Source organism: Furipterus horrens, unplaced genomic scaffold, assembly GCF_987537825.1.
Source record: "Furipterus horrens unplaced genomic scaffold, mFurHor1.1.pri manual_scaffold_2, whole genome shotgun sequence".
Classification (NCBI taxonomy): domain Eukaryota; kingdom Metazoa; phylum Chordata; class Mammalia; order Chiroptera; family Furipteridae; genus Furipterus; species Furipterus horrens.
The window spans coordinates 48272890-48295943 of NW_028327172.1; the positions used below are offsets into that span (position 1 = coordinate 48272890).

General features: G+C 50.6%; 1 pseudogene; it reads right to left on the reverse strand.

The window, feature by feature from the left end:
- Window positions 1-2075: 2075 nt before the first annotated feature.
- Window positions 2076-23054, reverse strand: part of LOC150018529 (guanylate cyclase D-like) — a 29103-nt pseudogene continuing 8124 nt past the window's right edge.

The window sequence follows — 23054 nt, forward strand, 5'->3', positions numbered from 1 at the left end:
ATTTTAGAGATGACAAAACAAAGGCTCCAAAAAGAGGTGTCATGTGAGAAGGTGGCCCTGCTGAGCCTGGAGCCCTCCTCTGCCTGGCTCCAGTTCCTGGTCGCCCTTCCGCTGGTGCCACTGGGGCAAATGAGCTCGTCCCCCTGCGCCTGGGCACCTGGGCTGTACAATGGGGACGGTGTTCTTGATGTGAGGAATAATGAGCTTTATAATAACGAGCTCTCTGAGTCAAAACGATTTGTCGAGAACAAAGCACTGCCTGAAAGGAATGGAATATTTCTATTTTTATTGTTTTTGCATCAAGAGGCCAGTTTACCCACAGGATTCATACTAGAACACATCAATTAATATCGCCCCAGGGCACTTATTAATGAGTGACCGGTTGGCTGCTAGGGAGCTCAGCAAGAGAATTCTTTGAGGGGAGTGAAGTGGGAAGAGGGGTTGGAGGTGTCCAGGCACAAGAGCCAGCCCCAGCTCTGTGCCTTCTTACTGAGGACATGACCTAGGAAAGCCATTAGAGTGAGGGGCTCTGTGACGCTCTGGGTATTATGCACATCCAAGGTAGGGACACCGGACCCCTACCCTGCACACGCTCATTTTCCCATTCACTTCCCGCATGTGCCTAGAGGAGAGTAGAGCTGGGTTATTGCGTTTGCACAGAGAGGGGAGCAAGGCTCTGAATGACTCACAGCAACCTGGCAGGGGATGCCTTTGAGCCTGGTTAGCAGAAGCAGAGGGGAGAGAAGGGGCCACGATATGGAGTGTTTCTCTGACACGTGACAGGAGGCACTTCTGTGGGGCCCACTGCCTGAGTAGCGGCTACACCAAGACATGGAGGGAACTTTTGCCCCTTGCCCCTAATCTCCACCAGTCTCCCCAAACATTCCCAGATGTAAAGATGAATAACTTACGCAGATTTGAAAAATACAGAAAGTGAGGATAAAAGCATCTTTAGAAAATTTGACTTAAAAAAAATCAAGCTATAGCAATTCACGTAAAATGTGGTAACTGCCTTATAAATGCAACTCTAAGACAAATTCCCATCCAACTGGCATCCTTGCCCTTCCTGTAGTGATTCTGTGTGTCTGTGTGTCTGTGATATCACTTCTGAGCAGGCTGAGGGGCATGCGTGGTGTTTCTGTGTATGTGTGTGTGTGTGCACGCACGTGCACGCACACACACCTGACGCCCATGATGAGTACAGTGGGTATATGCACATCTGTGCACTTGTGTGTGTGTGTACACATGCACATGGTCTCTGTGTGCTCACTTGCCAGTCCATGGGCCTAGGTTGCCTGGAGGCCTGGGAGAAGAATCTCTACTCTCCTCCCTCCCTGACCCAAGAAGATGAAAACGTTTCTGGCACTTTCTAAAGTTTCTGGCTGGGAGTGGAAAAGTCATCAGCTAAGGGAGCTTGGGGGACAAACGGCTGCCAGACCTGCTGGCTCCCACTCCTGGGACAGGGTGGGTTGGGGAGGGCTGGGAGCTGGGCTGCCCAGCACCTGCGTGACCAGGGCCTGCTGGAGAGAGACAGGAGCTCCAAAGCTCACCTTCCCTGGGCGCCAGCCCTGGGGGCTGTGCAGGCGCAGGGCGGCCAGCATGGCCAGGCTTGCTCATACAGGGGAAAGTTCCATAAATGCGCCAGCAGGAAGTACCAGGGAGTAACGAGGACTATGGGGACGTGATGCTGGGACACGGGGTAGAGGGTGACAGCAGGGCTCTAAGTGTATGTGATCAGAGCTGCCTCATGAAAGAGGCAGCATCAGAGCTGAGACCTGCAACACAGGAAGGGACCAGGCCAGGGCATTCTGGGTACAGGGGACTGTGAGAGCAAAGGCCCTGGGGTGGGAAGAAGCTCCGTGTATATGAAAGAACAGTGAGAGGGCCCCAAGAAGGTGGCTTGACAGCGGAAGGTGGTAGGAGAGATGAGGCCAGCAGGTGGGCACAGGCCAGAGGGAGCCGGGCCTCAGAGGCAGCATGAAAGAGTTTAGGTTTGAGCCTTAAAGGAACAGGAAACTCCAGAGGGTTAAACAGGGAACTTTCATATTGATCACTTTTGTGTTTTCTTTAAAAGATCACTCTGGCTGCCAGTGGAGACCAATGAAGGGGCCCAGTGGATGGGGGGGAAATGGCGAGGAGCCCCTGCAGTGGCTGGAAGGTTGGGGGTCTGATGGGAGATGAGCTGCGGGATTGCTGAGGGTTCCAGGACAGTTGTCCGGCTTTCTGAGGGAGGACAGCAAGGCCACCCGTGAGAAGCGAACTCTGGAGGAGAATCCAGCTGCCAGGTGGACCCAGGGGTCTGAGAAGCCATGAGGGCTGCAGAAGGAATGAATGAGGGGCAGTGTGAGTGGCATGGCCCTGGGGCTCAGAGGGGCAATGGGGGCCCGAGGCCCATAAGGGGCATCATTGGCATCTGGATAGGACAGAAGATCCCAAGGAAGGGTTGGGGAGAGGAAAGGAGCCCCAGGAGGATGAGCTAGAGAGGATGGAGCACAGCTGGAGTGCCCAGGTGGCTGGGAGAGCCGTTTCTAGGAAGCAGAAGGTCGAAGGGGAAATGATGCTGAGCAGTCAGGTTGAGAACTAAAACTGCTCACAGATCGAATGACATGAGTGGCGGTCACCAGTGACCTTCACAGAGCGTTCTGGGTGGGTGGGGGTGGAAGTCAGACTGCGGGGGCTGGGCAGGCAGTGGGAGGTGAGGAAGTGAGGTCAGCATCAGCAGACGGCCTTCTGAGAAGTGCAGCTACACACGTGGAGGCAGGAGGCACGGTGGGAAGGGAGGGCTGCAAGGTCAGAGGGCGGCTTGCTCTAGGAGGGGCGAGAGAGGTGAGTTGGGATAGAGGTCCTCCATAGGCAGGGAAAAGGCACAGAGGACCAAAGCCGCACTCCTGGGGGTGGGGGGAGGGGTGGCCCGCGGCTGTTGTGGTGCATGGGAAGGTGCAGAGAGGACAGGGACCTGCCTAAGGTCACACAAAATAGTCCATATCCCAGACCCAGGCCCCATCTTCACACCCTGCTGCCACGCCAGTAAGCCATCCACACAAAGACTTTCTGCAGAACTGTAGGACTCAGGGCTGTGTGGAGACCTTTTGGCTTCTCACCCAGGAGACTGGCATGTCCTTAATAAATAGGGTCTATCTGTGTCTTCTGTACACCGGTGACTTCTCCATATGCCAGCGTTTGCCCATCCATGCCCTGTCCCCCTCCCTGCCTCACTGAAGCCCGCTGTTTGTTGGGAGAGGGCACCCGGCGTTGGATGGGGTCAGCTCCTGTCCTCTGACACAGCTCTGCCCTAGGGTTCCTGGCGGTCCTAAGGCCTTGGGGTGCCCTGACAGCAGGGTAGAAAGGAAATGGCTGCTGCAGTTGGCCCCCTGCCAGTCACCCCTGTCTACATCAGTCCATCCACTTAGAGGACACACAGCCTGGGCTGCTCTAGTGCTGGTCCTTTCCCAGGAAGCCCAGGTGTGTCCCACACATTTCTCATGTTTGAGAGATGGAAGGGAGAAGCTGGGGGGCAGGCATCTTGGAAGAACTGAGAGGAGCCAGTGGGGAGTTCTGATAAAGGAAAAACTCTGATCAGGGAGCTGTGATGGATCATGTGGGCTCTAGCCATCCCCAGTCTCAGTTTCCCCACTGGTGGGATGACCTGTGGGTCCCTGTGGGTCCAGCGACCTTCTTATTTATAGAAAACTGTAATTCTCAGTAATTGGCAACACCTGTGACCCTTGTCTTCCAACCTCCACAAAAGTAGTCTGAATAGTGACAAAGGCCCAATAATATTTATCAACGCATTACCCATAGGCAGCTCAAAATGGGAAGAGTCTACGTGCTCAGCCACAATAGAAAGGGTGAGCTAATCATGGCTCACCCAGATGTTGCAATCCCAATGCTGTCACTACGAGTGTGTTTATGAAAGTGCTCTGAACAATGCAGAAGGCACGCGAGACGTGGAGCTGAGAGCTCGTGTCCGAATGGGAAGTCATCGAGGCAGCATGACCTCATACATAACAAGTGCATCAGAAGCAGGCTGGCAGGAACCATGCTCAGGTGCTAGCAGTGCTGTCTCTCAGGAGTGGGAAGATGGCGATTATTTTATCGTTAAAGAATTCTGTATTTTCCAAGTTTTCCACACTGGGCAGGTAAGACTTTTATAATCAGAAAAATAACAAATATCAAATTTTGCACACAAAAAGGCCAAACTTCTGGGGAAATCCTTCTTACGCACCCAAGTTTGATGTCCAGAGGTGCGAGGAGGGGTCTGGGGAAGCCTGCCTCCCCTACCAGCCTATTGGTCTCCTCCACACCCTTCCCCTGGAAGAGATAGGAAAGAGGATTGAGTAACCTTCTCAAGCAGAGAGCAAGGCAGAGGCATGCAATTCCAACAGCTTGGTGGAGAGCAGCCTAGAGCCTGGAGGCAGACTATCTGGGTCCAAATCCTGGCTCTTTCACTTGCTAGCTGCATTACTTTGACCAACTTACTTCACCTCTCTGTGCCTCAGTTGCCCTAATACCTCTATGCGGATTAAATGAGTTCGTACTTATCTGTCAGAGAAATAATGAATCATGAATTCTATGACCAGCAGATCCGGAACACTAAGATGCCAGGATTCTATGATCTGTGATTCTTTCCAACTGCTTAAGGGCCTGGTGGCCCCCCCTGGGATGGGGATGCAGCTGCCTAGAGGTTAGGAGTGAAGGGGGCATGAGGGGCACTAGGGTCAGGGCTAGCTGGTCTAGAGGTTTCATACCCCACCCTGGGACAGAGGTAGATATTGCCCCTTGGAGCCCCCAGGCCAGCCTGAAGAAACTGAGATTGACTTGCTGCCCTCCCCATTCCCTCTTCACATCCCCTTCTGTCATCAGAGTGTCTCTGTTCCCCAGGACACCCAGTGCCCACTCCCCCAAACAAGACACACTTGCCCGAACTTACCCCAGCTCACTCTCCCATAACCTCAACCTCCAGGGCAAAGGAGTTTATATTGTTGGCCCTCACAGGCTGTGTGACCAGAGACAAGTCACTGCCCCTCTCTGACCTGTACCCTACTACTCTAACATTCCACAGCATAGTGCAGTGAGTACCCTGGAGCACCAAATTTCTGAGGCCCGGTCACAGCCCTGGGCCTTTAAATGCCTGGGCTGCTCTAGTCTCCCCACCAGGCCTGACTCTAGCTGAGGAACTGGGGAAAAGAGAGAGAGAGAAGGGTAGAAAAAAAAAATCATTCATAGAAATACTGTACAATTTAATGAATATTAATATTAAAAAAGAATGAAGGGGTTACAGAGTTGTCTCTGGGGTGCTCATGGGCAAGCGTAGCCCAATATCACACCTACAACAGCAGAAGTCTTGTCTTTAGATGGGTGAGCACACAGAGAAGGCACGATAGTTTCTGCTGCGGAAAGGAAGAAGCATGTTCCTGAGGCAGGCTTCAGTGAGTGGTGACATCTATGTCAGTGTTCTGAGGGATGAGCAGGAGCCCAGGGGAAAACACAGGCTTTGGAGTCCCCAGCCCTGGGATATACACTATGAGACTTTGCACAAGTCACTTTGCCTCTCTAATTTAATTTCCTCAACTATAAATTGAGGACCTAGGTCCCCGTTTCATTATTGCTGTGAGTAATAACCATGTTAATATATTTTGTGCACCAACTTGCCGCCTAGGTAGGCCATCAATAAAAGTGACTTCTCGGCCCTGGCCTTCTCATGAGGAGCCAAGTGAGAGAATAGTTCCAGGAAGAAATATTTCCTCAGAATTTGGGGAGTGGTAAAAACATGTAAAGATGATCAGCTCCACCCCCAGCACCAGGGAGGCATTCCTTTAGCCACATCAGTCCGGTGAGACTCTCTCCTGCTTCCCACAGACACTGGACCTTTAACTTTTCTCACCAATACCAGGAAATAAAGTCTCTCACTCTTTAGCTCAGTCTGGCCTCTGATGTGCATTTTGTAGCCTTCATCCAGGCTGAGCAGTGTCTGGACAGTGCCTCTGCTGACAGGCATTCTGTATGCTGAGAAGGAAGGTAGTAATTCAAGCCACCATCTGGTGGCAGCATATTTTGTGTTTGGTGACATCCTGAATGGCCTGTGACAGCCCCAGTTCTTGCCAGTAATATGCACAGTTCTGAGTCATGCCATACCTTTTGCCTGTTTCTGGTCTCTCTAGTAGATAGTTGGTCCCTAAAATGGAGACCTTGAAGAAAAGCACCATAGACAGATAGAGTGTTAAGAGGAACTCAAGATAAAGTCAGAACCTCTGGGAACATAATTTCCACTTGCAGGGAAGTCTATGAAGGCTGAGTCAGAGCAGATAAGAAGTGTTTGTTTTTTTCTTTTAAAAGCAGGACTCTGGAATTCCGGACTTCCGGCCAACATGGAGGCATAGACAGACATGCTGCATCTCCCTCCACAACTAAAAAGGAATACAACTACCTTAAAACTAGTAACAACAAGGAGTTCCAGAAAATCAAACTGCATGGAAGTCCAGCAAACAAAGATATAAAGAAGAAACACTCATCCAGTCAGGTAGCAGGGGCAGAGCTGGGGCAGAGAGGACTCGGTGTGGTGGTGGCGGCAGCTGTGGCAGTGGCAGGCCAGCAGAAAGTGCAGTCACATGTTTTAAAAAGTTGGGAGGAACACCTGGGGAGCATTCCCAGCCCCAGACCAGATCATGAAGCTCACGGTCCCAGCACCAGGGAAAATCAAGCCTCATTGCTTCTGGCTGTGCAAACCAATGGGGGTTGGGGTGGAGGAAGAAACTGCGGTATCTCAGCAGAGTCCACTTGTTTAAAGGGCCCCCACTGTCCTAGAACATCCACAGACACACCCACTCTGGAAACGGTGGCCAGGGCAACAGCTAGAAGGGCGCCAGTCCAGTGAGGAAATCGGAGAGGTGCCTGGAAAAGGGGCAAGTGCTGGGCAGGCGGCATTGTTCCCTCTCGGACCCCCCCCCCCACATAAGCGCCACAACAAGGTGAAACAGGTGGCCCTGTATCGACCAATCCCTAAGGCCCCACCCCTTACAACGAAACTGGGGTGACAGCTCTACCTTGGACACGGAGGCAAATAAACACAGGAGCCTGTCAGAATGAGGAGACAGAGAAGTATGGCCCAAAAGGGGGAATGGATCAAGGTTCCAGTGGGAGAACTAAGAGATGAGGAGATAGCCAACATAACAGATGAGGAGATAGCCAGCCTAACAGATGCAGAATTCAAAACACTGGTGATAAAGATGCTCACAGGCTTGACAGATATGTTTGAGTATGGCAAACGCATAAGAGAAGAAGAGAAGGCTATGCTAAATGAAACGAAGGAAAATCCACACAAAACCAATGGTGAAGGGAAGGGAACTGGAGTTCAAATCAATGATTTGGAACCTAAGGAAGAAAAAAACAGTCAACCAGTGCAGAATGAGGAAGCAAGAATTGAAAAAAACAAGGAAAACTTCCCAAATTTGTGAAAGAGATGGACATACAGGTCCATGAAGAATGGAGGGTTCCAGGCGAGGTGGACCCAGAGAGGACCACACCAGGATGCGTCATGATTGAGATGCCAAAGGTGAAAGATAAAGAGAGAGAGTCCTGGGGGCAGCAAGAGAGGCGGAGAGTTGCCTACAGTGGGGTCCCTATAGGACTATAAGCTGATTTCTCAGAGGACACTTTGCAGGCAGGAAGGAACTGGCAAGAAGTATTCAAGGTGATGAAAGGCAACCTGCAACCAGTATTACTGTATCCAGCAAGGTTATCATTTGAAATGGAAGGGCAGATGAAGTGCTTCCCAGACAAGGTGAAGCTAAAAGAGTCCATCATCACCAAGCCATTATTATATGAAATGTCAAAGGGCCTTACTTAAGAAAAAGAAGATCAAAACTATGAACACTAAAATGACAACAAACTCACAACTATCAACAACTTAATCTAAAAAGTAAGAACAAAATCCAAAGCAAACCAGAATAGGAACAGAATCATAGGTATGGGGATCATTTGGAGGGTTATAAGCTGGGAAGGGGGAAGGAGGAGAAATGGGGAAATCATTCAGGGATTAAGAAGCATAATCGGATAATACAAAATAGACAGGGGTAAGTTAATAATATAGGAAAGGGTGAAGCCAAAGAACTTATATGCACGACCCATGGACATGAACTAAGGCGGATGGGATTGCTGGAGGGAAGGGGGGTACTGGGCGGAGGGAAGGGGGTTACTGGGCAGAGGGGAGCAAAGGGGGAAAAAACTGGAACTACTGTAACAACATAATCAATAAAATATAGTTAAAAAAAAAAAAAAAAGCTGGACTCCCCAGTAGGGCCACCACGTCTGGTTATGCAGGATGGGCACTGGACTACCTGAGGAGCACACAAGCTGTGTGGCCAGAAGCAGAGGCTTTAGGGCTTCAACTTTTTGGCTGCTCTAACCAGACCACAGAGTGGCTCCTGCTGCCAGCAAGAACCTAAAATGGCATTTAAAAATTAGAAGGGGTCTCCTCATTGTAAAAATGGGGAAACCAAGACCTAGCAGAAGAGCATTTTGTCCAAGGATGTTTCGCAAACCAGTTGCAGTCCGAGCTAGGACTTAGGTTTCCTGCTTCTTGAGTCACTGTTTTCTCCGCTAATTTTCTCATGAAATCATCACAAAAACCTCGTGGAAAGTTAAAATAACCAGTGACATACATCATTTCCCGACAGCTGCTTTACTAACAACTAGGGTATGCTGCCACCAGGTGGTGATTTGGTTACTTAGCACAGTTTCAAACAGCCAGGCAGATCTTTCCCTGGGCAGGATAGAAATTGGAGACGCTCATGCAGTCCTGTGGACTCCAGCTGAGACACCATGTTAACAGTGTCTCCAAAGAGGCAGTACTGAGGCGTGGTGAGACCCACGACCCCTGCCACACAGGGCCCTGAAACCCAAATGTGCTTAGTGGCTCCAGCAGGCTCTGGACCACAGAGAGCTCCTTCTGACAGCCTTGTCCTTCCCTACTCACACTGTCACCCCTACCCCACATCCTGGGATCCAGCTAGGGGGTGAGGATGAAGCTATATGCAGTTTCCGACAACATCTAGGGAGGAGATGACATCTGTGCCAGGTTCTGGGCTGGCGGGGATGGGGGTGGGGGTGGGGGTGGACACAGATAAATTGAAGCCAGTCTCTGCTCCTGGCTCAGTGGGGAGATATGTAAACTATATGCTCAATGGTGTGAAACAGGAAGCACCAGAACTGTGCCAACTCAGAGAGGGAACTGTGACCCAGCCCAGAGAACTTCCTAGAGGAGGTGGTGCATAAGCTATGTCGTGAAGAATGAGAGAATGAGTCAGCAGGGAACAGCAGGTGCCAGGGCACAGAAGCAGAGCCCATGTGTCTGTGGGGAACTGCAAGCAGCTGAGTTTGGATGGAGGGCCAAGTGGGGAGTGGTGGGAGGTGAGGTTGGAGAGATTAGCAAGGGCCTCGGTGATGATGGGGACAGGGCATTTGGACTTTATCCTCTAGGAGGAACTATGGAGGGAGAAAGGAATGGGGGCATGAGAAAGATATATCAAAGGCCCTGAGGTTTCTCTCAGACCCACTCCAGCAAACATTTAGTTGTTTGCATGACCACAGAAGGTCTCTGTCCTACCTCTTCCCTCAGACTATCTGCTCCTCAGCAGGGACTTATACACTCTTGACTGATGTTGTGACAAAAAAAAAGTAAATTTCTAAACACAGATTCTGTGATTTATGACACCTTAAAATAGAAAAAATGTAATTTTTTTCTATCATACAGTTTTAGAATCTCTGAATTCCAGAAGCACATCATTGAGGTTGCCTCAGCCAATAAATACTCCAGGCAGACTTGGGAGTTGGTCTGGTCCATCAACCCCACAGCCCCCAGCCCATACCTGAGTGCAGCCCAGCCCTGATGCAAATGGGCAGGTTGGGCACATGCCTCATCTGGAAGTCGCCCACAGAACTGAGGAGGTCCAGGGCCATGTTGGCAGTCTCAGCTGTGTGCCAACTCCTGTTGTGTCGGGGCAGCCCCAATGCCACCATGTAGGCATCCCCAATGGTCCCCACCTAGTAATCACAGCCTTCACACTCCAGCCTGAGAGCACACTCTCCCTGGTTTTCCCCACATCCTACACAAGGCCACCCTTCAGGAGCCCACAGGGCCATCTCTGCCAGGCCCCTCATTTCAGACACTCCAGAAATGCCTGGATCTGCATATTTCAGATTGCCTTTGTTTGAACTGCAGGCGGCCTCGCCTGTCTCATCTCCTCTGATCCCAGGCCATGAGCTCCTTGGTGGCAGCTGGAGGTGCCCTGTCTGCACAATGCCACAGTGACAGATCAAAGTTTCATCTGCAAAAGAGCACATGTATATTGAATACATATCCTGTTTTCCAAACCTCATTGGCCTTCCAATATGTACTGAAAAGGATGTAGATTTTGGAATCAGGCAGATGTGGGTTCAAGCCCTGGCTCTACCATTTATCTTGGGTAGACCACTTCACTTGTGTGAGCCTGTTTCTTCTTATGTGGAATGCACAGTAAAGATGCAGTATTGAAAGAACCAGGCTCATCATAGATCCTCAATAAAAGGAGACTTTTGTCTCCATCATCATCATCATCATCATCATCATCATCACCATCATTTCCTTGGCCAATGGCTTTAGAGAAGACAGAATCACAGAATCTCAGAATTGGGAGGGACTTTAAAGATCACCCACCTTCCTCCCCAGTTCCAGTGGCTGTCCTGGCCTGCTCAGCTCTCTAAATAGGAAGGTCCCTCTTTCTTAAGGTAGTCACTTCTCCCTTCAGGCAACCCTGACTTTCAAAAATCGAATTGAATTGAAACTAGCCCCTTGCCTGCTGATTCCAGCTCTAACATCTGAATTCAATCCACAAACTTTTCCTAAAGGTCTTCACTGTTCCTAAGGCCCTGTTCTGGGAGCTGAGGAAACACGTGTACTGTGGCTTTGCCCCGCCATATGCCAGACCAGCCAAGGTGAAGATGGTACCTGCCCCTCCCGAGTCTGCCCCTCTGCAGCTACAGAGCTCAGTTCCTGTACTGCCACTCCTATAGCCGGCACATACTGGCACCACCGAGGCTGGGGAGCAGAGCTCTCCTTCCAGCCAGGCACCCACACTCTCCCTTAGCATCTGGTGGACAATAATATTAGTGATGATGCTTTCCCTGACCACAGAGGATGCTGTAAATCAATACACAACATTTGCTGTGGACTGTGCCCTACTACCTATGTCCCCCAAATCTCTTCCTCACCCCAGCTGTCTCTACCCTGACACCAGGAAGGGATCTGCCCCAATCACACCATATTTGGCTCAGATATTAAATTTGCTGCCCATGGCCAGTGGCTTAAAATTCACGCCCCATGACCTAGCAATCAGGGACTCCCATAATTTGCAGAATTTCCTGACTTATTACTAACAGTTGCTCCAGGTTCCCCCTGCTTCAGCCTAATGGGAACCTTTCTATTTCCACAGAGACACAGGGCACTTGCTCACCTCCAGGACTTGATCATCAGGTCCCTCTGCCTGACATGCTCTCCCTGTATCCCTATCTGTTGAGAAGCAAGCCTTCCATCAGCCCAGCTCACAGCTGATTGAGTCCATAAAATCTTCCTGGTCACCAGCTGGGGGAAAGATTTTTCCCACCTCAGGGCTGTGTGACCTCCCTCCCCCTCCACGTCACCTGCTGTTGTCCACCCAGTATTTATGGGCTGGTGGTGAATGTGGCAGGAACAGGGGCAGGGCTACCCCACCCACCCACCCAACTGTGTCTGTTTCCACAGAGGAGAGAGACCTCCCAAACCACACCCCAGGAAAGAAAAATGTGAGTGAGCCCCAGCTTTGTCCCTGCCTATCCCCTTCTTAGAAGAAGGCAAGATTAAGTGCTGAAATACTTGTATAGCAGTTATTATGTGCTGGACATTGTTCCAAATCCTTTATAAATATCATGCATTAGGCCTTCACAGGAATTCTGTGAAATAGGTATCATTACTATTACCATTTTGCAGATGGAACCTGGGCCAGAGAGGTTAAGTCACTCACCAACATCACACAGCATAGATCTGAGCTTGGTCAGTCCAGTTTCAGAGCCCACACACTATGCTGCCTCTTGATGCACATGGCTTGGCCCTTTCTCTCTCTCTTTTGAGGAGAGAGAATCTGCCTGCCATGTGGCGTTTGCCTCTGATCCTGCACGTGCTTAGCGCAAGTGTCTGGGCTGAGTCCTGCCTCTCCTAAGCAGCCTGGGAGACCTGCTACTGGATGGGCCCCACCACCAGCCCACCAGGTGTGCAACTGCAATTCAAGGACAGTGCACCTGCTCTGGGGACCCAGCACTGCCTCAGATGGGTGACCAAGGTCCAGACTGGGGACAAGGAGCAGTAGAAAGCCCCACGGTGGCCACACACCCAGACCACATTCTCAAAACTATGAAAGTTGACCTCTAGCTCTCCATCTGCCTACTGCCTGAGCTAGAAGGGAGAGCATGGTATAATCGACCTCAGCAACAGAAAGCTGACCAGGCACAGAAGCCACTTTCAAGGAACTCAGACTTCTAAAGATGACCTCTCAAAGACTTAGTCAGATCTTAGATCATGGCTGCAAGTGAGGGCCATGACTCCTTGTACACTGTTGTGGTCCTTTCGCAGATTGGAGAACACAGCCAGGAGAGAGGTGAGAGCAACAGCTTCCATACTGACAAGCACAGATTGAATTCTAACTCCACAACTGGCTTGCTGTGTGACCTTGGGTAAGTCTCCTACCTCTCGGAGCCAGTGTTCTTGTCGGTCCAGTAGGGATAACAATCCATCTCTCTGAAAGGCACTGCAAGGGCTAAATGAGATACCCTGTGACAGTCCCTAGGCTGGGCCATCTCTCTGTAGATGCTTAACTAGCGCCGATGCCCCCTGTTCCCAGTCCGTGCTTTCAGGAAGAGGCCTCAGTGGCTGCACCTGCAGTGCTACATGCTACATCGTGTTGGTGGGTGAATGAACGATAGCATTTTCTTTCATGTTGCTTCATCTGTAGAACAATTGTAAGCCATAAACACTTTCATCTCTGTTTACAAATGGGAACCTGAGGTTCAGAGTGGTGAAGTGATTTGTCTAGAGTCCCTTGGCAGCATGGCTGGGGCCAGACTCACCCTGTGGGGCTGCCCACATGGGCTTTGTTCTGGAGTTCTTTCCATAAAAGGGCTCACTCAGCACGTACTGAGAGGGAATTGTAGTCCCCCGTGGAACCAGGAAATGATTGCCTGGTTGCCTCCCAACCCAGACTGGATTAAAGCGCAGTAACCAGATCCTGCTGGGGATGCAGGGGAAACCAAGGTGGATGGCGTGAGTGATGAGAGACACGCTTGCACATCATGAGAAATGGGCCTCCTCTTTCCCCACATCTGGAGGGTTGTGCGGGACTTGTTTTATTTCATTTCACTCTGCCAGAAAGATGCAGACCTCTTGGCCAGAGTTCAGAGTAGATTAGAAGGCGTGATTCAGAGCTGGGAGGGACACATGTGTGAGAAAAGATTAACAGGGGAAGAAGAGACAGGCCAGGGGTAGCTCAGGGCAGATCAAAGCTGCAGGGCTCAGCAAGATGGGACGAGATGAGGAATCTTTTCCTGGAGCCCACAGGGCCAGGGTGGCTCTGGAGGCAAAAGGAAAATCCAGCCAGCACAGGAGACAAGGCTTCAGAACCACAGACTGGGGCAGGAACGTGGGGGTCCTGAACAGGGAACAGGAGGGAAGCTGCATGCTTGGAAGGTCAATGGCTCAGGTCTCTGCCGGTCGGTGTTTGGCAGCGTGATGCAGTGGACAGAGCCAGGTGGCAGTCAGTGCTGGTGGTGGTGGTGGACATAGCCAATCCCTGTTTCGGCTTTGCCACCCACCAACTGTATGACCTCGGGCAAGTCACTTCTACTCTGGGCCTCAATGAACAACTCATTCAGTTAACATACGAGTATATTCCCTGAGGATCTATCGTATGTTGGACATTGCCAGGCCCTGGGGACAGAGAGGTTATGTTGGAACCATAAAGTGTGGCTGTGTTGTCCTGGGGTAGTTATGAGAGCCTCACACAGCAGCTCCTAACCATGTCTGGAAGGGCAAGGAAGCTAACCTGAGACCAGGATGACCAGCAGGGAGCCAGGTGAAGAGGAGGGAGAGCAGGGTTCCAGGAGGAGGGAACAGCGTGTGCAAAGGTCTAGTGGCCAGAGAGAGCACAGCATGTGTGAGGACCACAGAGGCCTGTGGATGTGCAGTGACCAGAGATGCACCTGGGGAGGGAGGCGGAGCCAGCTCCTGAAGGACCTTGTGGTTTTATTCTGAGGACATCCATATCATGGGGATGGTGAGCCCCCTAAAGGGGAGTCTTGGGACTAGAATGCCCAAGTTCAAATTTCAGCTTCTTATCCTCCTGGGACTATGTAATTAGATAAGCCACTTAGGCATATCAGTTTCCCCATTTATAAATTAGGGGTACCAGTACCTACCTCATAGATTATTATGATGATTAAATGAGTTAATATACATATATAAAGTGCCAGTGTATAGTAAACACTCAATAGGTACTGATTACTGTTGTTGGGATACTGTACACAATGCTATCAGCAAACCGGCACTTCGAATGGTTAGTTCTCCCTTCTGAAGCCTCCTGTCCAAGCATCGCTTCCACTCTGGTTTCAGCCCCAAGGCCTGGCCTTCCCCATCGCTGTGTCCTTGCAGAGCTATGGGGAGGGGGCTGGGGCTGTGGAGTTTGAGTATGGCCATTTCCTGGGACCTCCCTTCCCACCTCTACTGTGTCTAAAGCTGATTTAAGACCCCCAGCAACTGACTTCCGGCCAAGATGGAGGCGTAGACAGACATGCTGCATCTCCCTCCACAACTAAGAAGGAATACAACTCCCTCAAAACGAGAAACAACCAGAAGTTCCAGAAAAATCAAACTACATGGAAGTCCAACAAACAAAGATATAAAGAAGAAATACTCATCCAGACAGGTAGGAGGAGTGGAGCCGGGGCAGAGAGGACTCGGTGTGGTGGTGGCAGCAGCAGCAGCAGCGGCAACAGCAGCAGGCCAGCAGAAAGTGAAGTTACACCTTTTAAAAAGTCAGGAAGGACACCTGGGGAGCATTCCCAGCTCCCCACCAGACCGCGAAGTTCACTGTCCCAGCACCGGAGAAAAATCAAGCCTCATTGCTTTTGACTGTGCAAACCTGTGGAGGTTGGGATAGAGGCAGAAACTGCTGATTTCTCAGCAGAGTCCACTTGTTTAAAGGGCCCCCACAGTCCTAGAACGTCCACAGACCCACCCACTCTGAGAACGATGGCCAGGACAGCAGCTAGAGGGGCACCAGTCCGGTGCAGATGTGGGAGAGGTGCCTGGAAAAGGAACGAGTACGGGGAAAGCGGCATTGTTCCTTCTCAGACCCCTCCCCCACAGACAGTGCCACAATGTCGTGAAACAGGTTGCCCGCTACTGACAAATACCTAAGGCTCCGCCCCTCACAACGTAGTAGGAGCGACAGCTCTCCCTGGGACATAGAAGCAAGCAAACACAGAAGACTTCCGGCCAAGATGGAGGCCTAGACTGACACACTCCATCTCCCACCACAGCTAAGAAGGAATACAATTACTGCAAAACCAGAAATAACCAGAAGTTCCAGAAAATAAATGGAAGTCCAATGTATGAAGTCATAAAGCAGTGGTGCTCGTCCAGACAGGTAGGAGGGGCGAACCTGGGGAGAAGAGTTCAGGCTGTGCTGTCCGTGGCAGCAGCAGTGACGGAGGCAGGACAGCGGTAAGCACAGACACCCGTATTTAGGGGGAGGCGAGAAGCGCCTGGGGAGCACCCCTGGCTGCAGCCTAGACCCATCAGCTTGCGATTCCAAAGTTGGGGAAGGCAGACCTCCATTGCCTTGGACTATGAGGACTGGAGGGGGTAGGGATGGAGGAGGAGGCTCCCAGTCTCTCAGCAGAGAGTGAACGGCAGGAAACCATCTTGGACCCCCACCCCCGCAGAAAACCCACAGTGTGGTGAGATGGGTCGCCTGGCTGTAACGAGAGCATGGGGCTCTGCCCGCTATAGCATAGAAGGTGTGACAGCCCTGCCCAGGAAGCAAAGGTAAAACAAAACGGTCAGGATGGCACAGATCATGAGAGATATCCCAGTGATGCAGCTGACCAGACAGCAAATATCTAATCTAACGAAGCAGCAGATAGGAAATCTTTCTGAGGCTCAGTTCAGAGCTTTGGTTATAAAAATGCTTACAGACCTAACAGCAGATCTTAAACAAGACAGGGAAGAAATGAAGGCTAGTTCTGCAGAAATGAACAAAAACACATACGAGACTAGTGGTGAAGGAAAGAAAACCAGGGATCAAATCAACAAATTGGAACATAGGAAAGGAACAAACAGTCAACCAGTGCAGAAAGAGAAAACGAGAAGTGAGGAAAATGAGGAGAGGCTCAAAAACTTATCAAACAGCTATAAGCGGGTCAACATCCAAATTATAGGGCTGCCAGAAGGTGAAGAAGAACTAGAAATGGAAAAATTATGTGAAAAAATAACGAAGCAGAACTTCCGTAACTTGGGGAAGGAAATAGACTTACAGGTCCAGGAAGCACAGAGAGTTCCAAGAAAACTGGACCCAGGGAGAACCACACCAAGACACATTGTAATCAAAATGTCAAAAATTGATAAAGAGAGAATCTTAAAAGCAGTAAGACAGAAGAAGAGAATTACATACAAAGGGGTCCCAGTAAGACTCTCAGCTGATTTCTCAAAAGAAACTGCAGGCAAGAAGGGACTGGCAAGAAATATTCAAAGTAATGAAAAGCAAAAACCTACAACCACGATTACTCTATCCAGTGAAGCTGTCATTCAGAATAGAAGGGCAGAGAAAGTGCTTCCAGGACAAAGTAAAACTGAAGGAGTTCATCAGATCCAAACCACTGTTATATGAAATGTTAAAGGGACTTGTTTAGGAGAAGGAGGAAAAATTATGAACATTAAAATGAAAACTGTATCACAACAACCAACAACAGAAGCTAGAGAACCGAAACAAAGGCAGACTAAGTAGGCAACGAGAGTGGAAAAAGAATTATAGATACAGGGAACATTTTGAGGGGAGGTCAGTGGGGAGGGGGAAAGGGGGAAAGGGAGGGAGATGGTGCAGGAATTAAGAAGCATAGTAGGAGGGAGTGGAGTATATTGGAAGATGTTGAGAAGAACTATATGCACAACCAATGAACATGGACTAAGGTGGGGGGACAGCTTGAGGGAGGGGGTTCACTGGATGGAGGGGAACAAAGGGAAAAGAAATTGGGACAACTGTAATAGCATAAACAACGAAGCATATTAAAAAAAAAAAAAAAAAAAAAAGACCCCCAGCAACTGGATCAGAATAAAGGGCAGGGCTGGGATGCGAAGGTCCCCACAGTAGGCTCAGAGAGGCAGGGAGCTGGTCTGAGTTTACAAAGCACTTCCACAGGGGGTAGGATCCAACCATCCTCTGTGACCCCTTCCCCTCTGAGGCTGGGGTCATTATTTCTGTTTGATAAAGAAACAGAGGTCCAGAGAGGTGAAGTGATTTGTCCAAAGCCACACAGAAGCAGGTGGCCAGGCTGGGATTCAAAGCCAGGATCAAGGGGTGCTCAGATCATGGAGGATCTTGACAGCTCTCCCAAGGCCCCCACTGCCGTCTCCATGTCTCACCTACCCACCCACTTACTCCCACCACTGGTCCACTTCACGTCCAGCCACCACAACCCATTTAGCATTTGTCACACTCACCAGGCCCACTCTCAAGCCCCAAGCTTTAGTCCATATTCCCCCACTGCTTCCTGGGAGCCGCCACACCCAGGCTGAACAATGCTAGGGAGACAGCGCCTCTTCCAAGAGCCTTTCTTGCTCTTTGTTCTGCATGTCTATCCTTGGCTGGATTGAAGGCCTTCTCAGCCTTCTCTGCCTCCTCTGATCATTACTTCCACTGTGGGTTGCCTTCATCTTTCACCTACAGCACCAAGAGCACTCTGAACGCAGGCACAGGAGCTGGCTCATCGGTCTGCATCACCCAACTGGCCGGTTGGAGGCTGAGAGACCATGTGGACCAGAGCTGAGTTGTCCCAGCCAAGGCTCCAGAGATGCAAGAGGCCCAATCAAGATCAGCAGAGCTTCCTCATCCACAGCTGACCACAGATGAGTGAATGAGTCCAACTGAGTCCAGAGAACTTTCCAGCTCACCTATAGGCCTGTGAGCAATAATAAATATTTATTATTAAGCTTGGGGTTACTTGTTACACAGCAATAGCAACCGGATAAAAACACATGAATAAATGACTGGAAGTAAATGTATGACAAACACAGTGGTAAAGGGAGGAGCACTAGGATGCCAGCCTCCTGGCACTCTCACTTTACGCACACCATGGCTGCCCAGAACAGCATCAAACAGCGTGGAGAGGTCATTGAGTGGGCCCACCACTTTCATGGGCTCACTCAGGGCTGAGATAGCGGTGAAACCCAGAATGTCACTGAAGTACATGGTAACTTGGTCACAGTACTCCAGCTCCACAGTTGCCCAATTCTCAAAGCTTTAGCCACAGACCTGGAGGGATGGGAGGGGTCAGAGTCACAAGATAGAAGGACCCCCTTTCCACAGTTTGGAGGTAAGGGGGAAATATTTAGGGGAAAATCCTAGGTTGAGAACCAGGAGATCTGAGACAGGTCTGGTTGTGTGCTGGCTACCCTCCAGCAAATACCTATCCCTCTCTGCACATTACTTTTTCTGAATGTGAGGTAGCAGAGAATCAATACCCATGTGCCCAGCACAGTGCCTAGCACATGTAAGAACTCTATGAAAATATGTTGGATAAATAAACAATAAATGAATTGAATGAATTCATGGAGCCCAGATTTACTAAGCACATACTGTGTTCCAGGTCCCATGACCAGAGCCACCAAAGCTAGAGACACATCAGGTCCTAAGGGGCCACTCATGGAGGGAACATCTGAAAGAGCAGCCTTTCCATCCCCTGCCTCTCCAGCTCCAGTTCCTCAGTCCGCTCCTGGGTCAGGTCCTCCAGGTTCTGGGACTCCTTCTCCAGCATCCGCAGCGTTGAGTCAGCAACATTGGTCTTCTTGCCTTGGCTGATGCTTTTGAATTGAAGATGGAACAAAAATTCCAATGTATCCATGAGGGTCTTGTCTGTGCATTCAGCCCACAGCTTGGTAGTTTTGGCCACAGGAATGAACCAGACACAGTCCCTGCCTGGAGGAGATGGATTGGTGGGAACCAAATATGTGATAGATGGGGGTGGCAGCTCTGATGAGAGAAAGCACAGATGGCTGGGAGGAAAAATGGGTCAGTTCTATGTGGGGCGAGCAGAGAGGACTCTGCAAAGGAGCCTGTGCCCAGCCCAGCATTCCCGTTAACAAATACTAATCCTACTGCACTAGTTCTTACAACACCGTGGACAAAGCATTCTTTGTTCTTCTCAAAGATGAACGGATGGATGGACAGATGGATGGATGGATGGATGGACGGATGGACAGATAAATGGATGGATGGAAGAATGGATGGATACTAGATTGGTGGGTAGATGTGATGTATGTATGAATGAATAAGTGAATGGATAAATGGGTGGATAGAAAGCTAGAAAAGATATATATAGATTATTTATATAATTATCTATTTCTACCTCTCTGTTTCTATCTGTGTTCCAAAAAATATTTAAGTGTTAAGAAAATAAAGAAATGCCACAAAATAAAACAAAAAAATGTAAGAACACTGGGACCAAAGGAGAACAAAGTTAAAAAAAAAAAAAAAGATAATCTAGGAGTGTGGTCTCTGTGCAAAATGCAGGCTCTGACTTGGTCACAAGTTTGGATATGAGCTTCCTAAGAACAACAAAGGAAAGAGGAAAATATAGATTACATGATCCATGGAGTCTACAAGACAATGGAGCACTAAACTAGTTCAGAAGAGACACACTTAGTGCTGGCATTGAGCAGAGAGAAGTGATTCTCTTAGGTCTTCCTATGAGGACATCCACGTGTGGTTATGAACCGTGCCTTCAACAGCAACCTTATAACCTCTCTTGACCATGTTCTGCGGGGGCTGTGGAGTGGAGGGTGGGAAGGGAGACATGAAGATGTCACCTTGGGCTTGATGGGTGGGCCCTATGGGAGCCATTAGCCAGCTCAGTCAGGCCCACACACTCCACTGCCCCACCAACTCATCCAGACTTGCCTCACCCCTCCCACTGCAGTCCCCAAGGCAGGCTTGGGGGCCCCAGTGCCCCTTGTGTCTCCCGCTCATTCTGCAGAGAACCAGTACTGCCACCTCAGCCACAGACGGCCTCTCTGCTCCAGCGCCAGGAGGCCCAGTACAGGGTTGGGGTTCCGAGCACCGGCTCTGCAGACAGATGAGCCTGTGTTTGGATTCTAGCCCTCAGATACCTTAGGCAAGTCTGCTCACCTCTCTGTGCCTCAGTGTCCCTCCTGTAAAGCCCAGATAATAACAATGCTTCTCCGAACTATAACAAGGATTAAATAAAATAAGCGGAGCACTTAGCATGGGGCTTAGCTCTCAGGAAGGCACTTAGAGGGGGCCTCTTGGGCCCCACCCTCAGGGGTTACGTTGCTGGCCTGCTGCCCCTCTCTGCATGGGGTTTTAGGCCCCAGGGATAGCTTGGGGCTCCCACTGGACAAAGTGAGGTGAATTGATCAGCCATTTCCTGTGAGCACCCAGCTCCTCCGGAGAGCACTTACCTGGGCGTAGAGCTGGTCCAGGCTGGGCCTGTCCTCTGGAGCCTCCTAACACTACTTCTCCAGCAGCTGGATGCACTCAGGTGGCCATGGTCAGGGGACACAGAGGCCAGCACAGGGGAGGGGGCGACACCACCTTTCTGAAGATTTCTGCAACAAACTATGTGGGTGGTGGGCCTGAGGTCCCCAGGAGGGCTGTGGAAGAAGCCTGGGGTCCTGGGAGGGAGAACAGGGTAGGCCTGTCGGTGGTGGGGATGAGACCCTGGGGGTACTCCTCGGCCCCTGCTCCTGGCCCCAGAGCAGCCTAGCCAGCAGACCCAGGATTATTGCTTTCCCGGGTCTGCCCTGGGTGTGACTAGAGAAAGGGTCTCAGGTCTCGGGAAAGGGTCTACCTCTAGGTATGTCTAGAAGAGTGGGTTTTAATTCTTGGTCTGCTGCCACCTCTCTGTGAGATGGTGGACAAGGCAGTGCCCTCTCTGAGCCTCAGTCTCCCCATCTGTGAAATGAGATTAATAAACTGTCTTCTTGAAAGGGGTGCTGAGGAAGGAGATGACAGGTGGTGGGTGCCTGATGCCCAGCGGACTCTCCCCACCCCCAGATGCTGTTGCTACTCTGTTGCCAGGGATGCCCACCTGGCTTCTTTGACAAGCTCTGTCTCCTGGAGACTTTCTGGTGCCACCACCCTGAAGCAAACTGTCTGCTTATCGTCATCATCATCACCATCATCATTGTTTCCCCAAGGTGACCCCTGCCGTGGACCTTCTGTCCCCACTGCATGTGACAAAGACCACCATGCTAACCTGAGGTCAGACAGATCTGTGTTTTAGTTTTGGCTCTGCCACTTGACGTCACTCAGTGCCTTGGCTTCTCCACCTAACATCGGATGCCAATAACCTCAAGAAGCTGTGCAGCAGCCTGGGGAGCTGAGAGATTCCCAAGGACACTGGGAGGAACAGGGGCTGGGCACAAGTCCAGGCTCTCAACGGATCAGGAGGAAACTTCGAGATTATCCGTTTACCTGTGCAAGTTACATGGCCTCTCGGAGCCTCAGCTGCCTCACCCATAAAAGGAGCACAACAGTCGCACAGGCGGCGTAGGGCTCTCAGGAGGCGTGGTGGACTCATCTCCTCCAAGGAGGGCTGCGAGGCTCCTCTCCTGGGTGAGGAGGAGGGCATCCTGGGAGCCATCGAGAAGCTCCCTTCTGGGTTTCACTCTCCTTCCCACCTCTTTGTTGGCCTCCTTGTTGAGGGTAGTACCTGCCTCTACAGACTGGGAAACTGAGGTTGCTGGAGTTAAGTAAGGTGCCCACAGCCACAGGGCTGCTAAAAAGCAGACTTTAGAACTGGGCTGGATCTCCTCCCAACCTGCGCGATGTCCTCCGCCCGCCCAGAGGCCCCCAGCCTGCAGGCCTCAGACCCGAGGGCCTCTGAGGAAAGGGTCTGGAAGCTGTATGTGCTCACGAAGGAGTGTGAGCAGATGGAACCAATAATACATCACGTACACCCATGTACAACACTTTTTCAAAAGTATTCAGATGGTGTGGTGATGACTAAAATACAAATCCGTTTCAAAGTGTTATTGATTTCAGAGCAGATTTTGTCTTTGGATTTTTTTTTTCAGTCAGTGGATATTTAAAGTCACATAGGAGCATATAAGGCTCCAACCTCTGCTGACACTGAAATGGAGTCCTCCTATGCAGACGTGCTGGGAACCGCTGGGCCAGGCCTGGCGGGGTCTCGTGTTCCCTCCACGGTGCCAGGCCCGCTGTCCGCACCCACTGTCTCACCTTGACTTGTGGACCCTGCCGGCAGCTGAGAGAGAAAGCACATCCAGCTCCGTGGGGAAGATGCTCCATGGATGAGGTCGAGAGATTTTAGAGCAAGAGCACTGAGCTTGGATCAGGGGACTTCTGCCCAAATCCTGACCCACTGCTCACCACTGAGAAGTCCCTTCTCTCTGAGCCTCACTTAACTACCTCTGAAAAGAGTGCACTTACCCACCTCACAAGTGCCTACACATGCAGGATCTTAAAAATATGTTATTTCTAACCAAGTCTGCTTCCAAGTGGGAGAGTCGGGTGAGAACCTGAGATCCGCATTAGCGCCCCCCTGAAACCACCCCGGCAGATTTTTATTGGGTGCCCATGTGAGCCAGGCACTTTGTCTAAAGTATGTCCCTGAATCCTCACTACTCTGGGAGGCAGGCAGGATGGCCTCCATTCTACAGAGTAGGAAACTGAGGCCCAGAGCCTCAAAGGAACTTACTCAGCGTCATCAGACAAACTGGTGTGGAGCTGGGTTTA